The sequence below is a fragment of the Thamnophis elegans genome, chromosome 1 (genome assembly GCF_009769535.1).
Source record: "Thamnophis elegans isolate rThaEle1 chromosome 1, rThaEle1.pri, whole genome shotgun sequence".
NCBI lineage: Eukaryota > Metazoa > Chordata > Lepidosauria > Squamata > Colubridae > Thamnophis > Thamnophis elegans.
In genome coordinates this window covers 99,574,651-99,580,108 of record NC_045541.1, presented here as the reverse complement: position 1 = coordinate 99,580,108, position 5,458 = coordinate 99,574,651, and positions in this window count along the sequence as shown.

Sequence of the window (5,458 nt, the reverse complement as noted above, 5' to 3'; positions counted from 1 at the left end):
TATATAATGCTATCAACACAGAGGCAAAAATTGACTTATGGTATACTTTCCAAAATTGTTGAACCCCACTGGCATAAAGCATAATCAAATAGTTATCATACTACATAAATAGTTTACAAAGTTTTAACCCTATTTATACTCATATTTCTCATTATGTTCAGGCAGGAAGAACTAGTGGAAGCCACCAGTTAATTGAACAACGCATGTTGTTATTGCTGTACTACAACCCTGAGAACACTCAACTGGAAAGACTTGTGCAAACAACATACACTTATAATTCAAGAATCATGAGACACTGCCCAGGAATTTGTTTTGAATACTAGAACTGAAAACAGACTCTATTCCTTCTAAACAAAGATCTAATTCTAGTTCTCCCAAGCTTTATTCATTTCAGCAGCATTATGTTTGGGTGCAGATGGGTAGGTATATCACTTTATATCAGTGGTGGGTTACGACTGGTATGCCCCAAAACGGGTGTACCGGTGCCTCCCAGGAGCACCAGGTACTGTTCCGGTACGGTGCTCTGGAGGGCGCACCTGCCCGCCTGCACTAATTACCGGTATCTGTTTTCAGGGCTTCCGCGCACGTGCATGGAGCGTACGGCACCTGCACAATGCTCCACCAAGCAGCTGGAGCATCGCGGACTGTAAGTACACATGCACGTGTACTGCGTGCGTTCATGTGGTGGACGCCCGGCCCCGTTGCACCGTACTGGTTGCAACGGGATCCGGAACCCACCACTGCTTTATATGTACAATCATTTTGCTGTTGCTGTTTTTAAGCAACTGGGAATAAAAAGACCAGTAATGATCTACTGAAAATCATTAAGAGATCTAGCAATAAGTCCAAGATCCACCCACTACTTGGTACCTAAAAGCTCTTCTCTACTGGGTAAGCTGTTTGCATCAAGTTCATAACACAGGTCTGCAAAAAAAATTTTTTCGAGAGCTGTTTTGATTATACCACATAATCTTTATGTGTTTTGGAGCACTGAATCCAAAAATGACCTCCATTTTGTCATAGGACATCACGTTTCCTGACAATTTAGGTAACTATGTTAAATAAGGCAATACCTCAAAATAAATGGAAATAGACTCATAAAATTAAAGTTTTATTACAATATTTTCATGAAAATCCTTTTTTGAACTGAAATGAGATCACCTACACACACTAAACTCGATTCTTCTTCCTTGTGAGGCTCCTCTTGGTGCATTTACGCTTGTGAGTAGCATCTGGAATGTCTCTCTGAAGCATCCAACAGTAGTCTGCCATCATTGTAATGCTCCATTTTCCCTGATATCTCCTTTCCATCTCTTTAATGTCTTGGTGGAATCGTTCACCTTATTCCTCACTCACAGCTCCCAAATTTTCAGGAAAGTAGTCAAGGTGGGACTGGAGGAAATGCACTTTTAAACTCATCAGGCAAATGCGTTCAGCAATCTTCCGACAATTGTTTTGTAGTGAGGATCTTTGTTATTGCTTAAAAAATTTTGTATGACTTCTTTAAATGCAATCCACCCTTCTTTTTGAGGATCCGGCATGATATTGACAAACTCTTGATCAACTATAAGCCTTCTAATGTCTGGTCCGACGAACATACCTTCCTTCAATTTTGCTACCAACAGGCATGGAAACTTCGTGACCAAGTATTTGAAGCATTCTCCATCTCTTGGAAGTGGTTTTATGAATTGCTTCATCAATACCAATTTTATGTGGAGAGGTGGTAGAAGAACTTTATGGGAAGGTACCAAAGTTTCTTGGAGGACAATTTTTCCACTGCTGTTAGCACCATTGGCTGCCAAATCTTCTTGGTCCAGTGATTTTGTTGGTCTCGACTGTCCCATAGACACAGAAAACAAGGGTATTTGGTATACCCAGCTTGTTGCCAGAGCAGCATGCACAAGATCTTCAAGTCCCCACACAGTTGCCAACCATGGTCTTCATATTTAAGTTTACAAAGAACCAATTCCAAGTTCTCGTAGGTTTCCTTCTAGTGTACAGAATGACCTACAGGTATGGAAGCATAAAAACCATTGTGGAGTAAAACTGCTTTGAGACTTCTTTTTGAAGAATCTATAAAAAGACGCCATTGCTCTGAATCATATTGCATTTTTAAATTGACCCATCAGACCTTTGACATCGATGCAATAAACCAACTTGTCTTCCTGGACGAAGTAAGCAACGAACTCCTTGTCTGAACCATGAAGATTACACTCCTGGCAACAATAAATTTCTGCTTTTCAGCCTTGATCCGAGTAACTTAGTGGCATCTTTGGGAAGATTCAAGTCTCTTACCAAATCATTCATCTCCTCCTGAGAAAACAATTTTGGTCTTGTATCATCTTCAAAGTCAGAACTTGATTTGTCATCTGGTTCAGGTATAACTTCACTTTCATCGGAGCTAGGTATCTCTTCCAAGGTAGCAGGTGGCTTGGGTACTGGTATATCTGTGCCATGGGGGATAGGATGAATTACTGAGTGAAGATTGGGTTATGAAATGGAATGCTTCCATTTGGAATTAAACCCTTTCACATCACATGAACAAAAGTAACAGTCATCACTATGGTTCTTTTGCTCTCTTACCCTTGAACCAGTTTCGGGGGTCCTCAACACACTGTTTGCACACTTTACAAGGCTCCCAAACTTTATCTTGATCTCCAATTTTTAGTCCAAAGTATGCAAAGTATACTTTTTTCACAAAGTCTGTAATATTCTACTGTTGCTTCAACATTGTATATTCACCACAGATGAAACAGAAACTGTCTGGCGAATTAATACACGTTCGTGGAGCCATAACATAACGGTTGAAGAATGACAAACTAACATGAATTGCGATGAAAAAGTGTGAACAGCCTAGAACCAAGAACCTGATGATTCGTGCACAAGTGTGGCATGCAGGAGAGAGCAGCTCTGTGTCTGTAGACGAGATGTCACAGTGCTGGCATCGCCCCCTGCTATCTGCCCTGTGTCTCCCTCCCACTGGATTCTTCAGGAAAGATTAACCCCTTCTACCGTTAGAAGCACAGACTTAAAACTTGCTTAGCTTATGTATATATTGCTGACCATCAGATTTACAGTGCTATATTTTTTTTACATAACTTGGACAAACCCTTTAAGGTGTTTATTTTCATTTTATATCTTAAATGCACTTATGTGAATTAATTAATAGTAATCTGGACTTTAAATTTGGTTAAAAACCCATAATCTAAAAAAAATACCGAAAATTATTTTTTTTATAAATTTGAAGACAATTTTGCATGTTGTGGCAAATCATGATGTCTAGGAGTTTTTTCAATATTTTATTTGTTTTCAGCACACCAAAATACATGGAAAATAGGTGAAAATAATCAAACAGCATTTTAGTCACAGACCTGTGATCAGTTAAGTATCCCCTGAGCTCTATTTATAAATTGTGTTGAGAGCCAAGTCCATTTTTTTTCTGGTTCCTTGCTGGTTTATGTGAAATCAGAGCACAGCTGGTCTTTTCACTTGCAATACAGCAGTTTGGTAGAACTTGGACTCTTTCCTTTCCCCAATGAGGGCAACTGTTGCCTCATCTAGCTTCCTAGCTCTTAGCTTCACAGTATGTCCTATTTCTAGTGCCTGTATGTATTTCTCTGTCCTCCCTTCAGCTGTCCAAACAGGGTGCAACCACGGTTGTACAAATACTGATACGTTTTCATGGGGGTGTCATTTTTATTTTATGTTTTTCAACCAGGGATTGCCACCCAAGAGTTATAATGTTAAGATGAGGGCCATATCAATTGAAATACATGAATATATTCCACTTCCCTACCTTCCAAGATGATTTTAGAAGAAAAGGCAGATTTGCAAGCTGCATAGTTTTTTTTTCCATAGCAAGAACTCAGCTTTTCCCTCCCCCCCTTTTTTACAAGCAACCAGTTATGCATAATGTAAGATACAAATGTCAAAGGTAGAAAGCCTAGCTATTTATTTTATTTCTGTTTTATATGGAATGGAAGAGAAAGGATTTCTGTTGCTCCGGGGTCTATAGCCGTGATGGCGAACTTAGGGCACGCAGAGACCTTTCTTCGGGCATTCAAGCCATTGCCCAGATCAGCTTCATGTGCATGCTTGAGAGCCTCCCGCTGGCCAGCTGATTTTTGGGTCTCTGCCACGCATGCAGGAGACATGCGTGCATGCACAGGGGCGGGGAGGATCACACGTGCATGCATGGGGAGAAGGGGGAGAGGCGCCCCCTCACCATTTTTGGTTTGAGGAGGCTTCAGGGAGGCCTGCTAGGTCCAAAATGGGGTACATGGGTGTGTGTGCAGCGTCCCCATGGCCCATTTTTGGTCCCAGGAAACTGCAGGGAGGCCTGCTAGGCCCAAAACAGGGTGCAGGGGGATCACACACATGCACAGGGGGGAGCACAGATGGTTACATGCATGTGCATGGGGACGGGGTGCATTGCATTATGGGTGTGGACATGCGCACATACACACAATTTTGGCACGCGAGGACAAAAAGGTTAGCTATCACTGGTCTATAGTAACCCACCAGATAGAGTGGGGTGGTGCTGACAGGATTTTTCCTGCACTCTCTTATTGGTCTGTTGAAAAGAAGATGAATGCTGATTGGCTCAAGTGCACAGTGCAACTTCTCAATATTTTGAGATCTCTAAAATTTAGATGAACAAAGCTCATCTTGAAATTGCTTTAGGAGGAGAATGGAAGTGCCCTGAAAGTTGCAATTACAATTTCAAATATAATGTAAGAAGCCTCCCTTGCTTCGCTTAGTGCACATTAACACAGTGCATACATTTGCAGGTTTTTTCACAGTTAAATGTTATAGTTATAAGGGTGTCCTGCTGACCGATCTGGATCATTTCACAATTAGACAATTCCTCCCCCCCCCAAAAAAAACTCTTATTTTCTCCAACTTTCTTGGAAATGAACAAAACAGAAAAAAGAAAGGAAAGATTATGTGAGTGGAGAGCATATCACTAATGGGGACAATAAGAATGGAATGGACGAAGGACAGGACAAAAGAGAATCCAGATTAAACACATACACACAACTCACAGTTTTTGCTCATCTCAACTTTTTTCAGCCTTTGACTCCTGCCTTTTTCTACAGGTCTTGGAGCTTTCCGTGATCGGCCAAGTAACGTCAGGCAAGCTGGCATATAATAACAGCCCAAGTTAAGAAGCTATTACACATATGCATTAAATTTTCCATAGAATTAATATACCTATTCACTAAAGAGACTCAAACAAGAACTTCAGAAAAACCAAGGCTTCCAATCCCAAAAAACATTGAGCCCACTTTTCCTAGCCCTGCCATGATCTCATTGTCATAACCCCTGCACCTCCAATACTCCAAAATCATTTGAGAAAGAAACAAACATGGGCTCCTCCTTGTTCGCACAATGGCTAACGTTCCTGCAGAACTTTAGGTTGCTTCCAGTGTCACACAGCCAGACATGTGTTTCCACA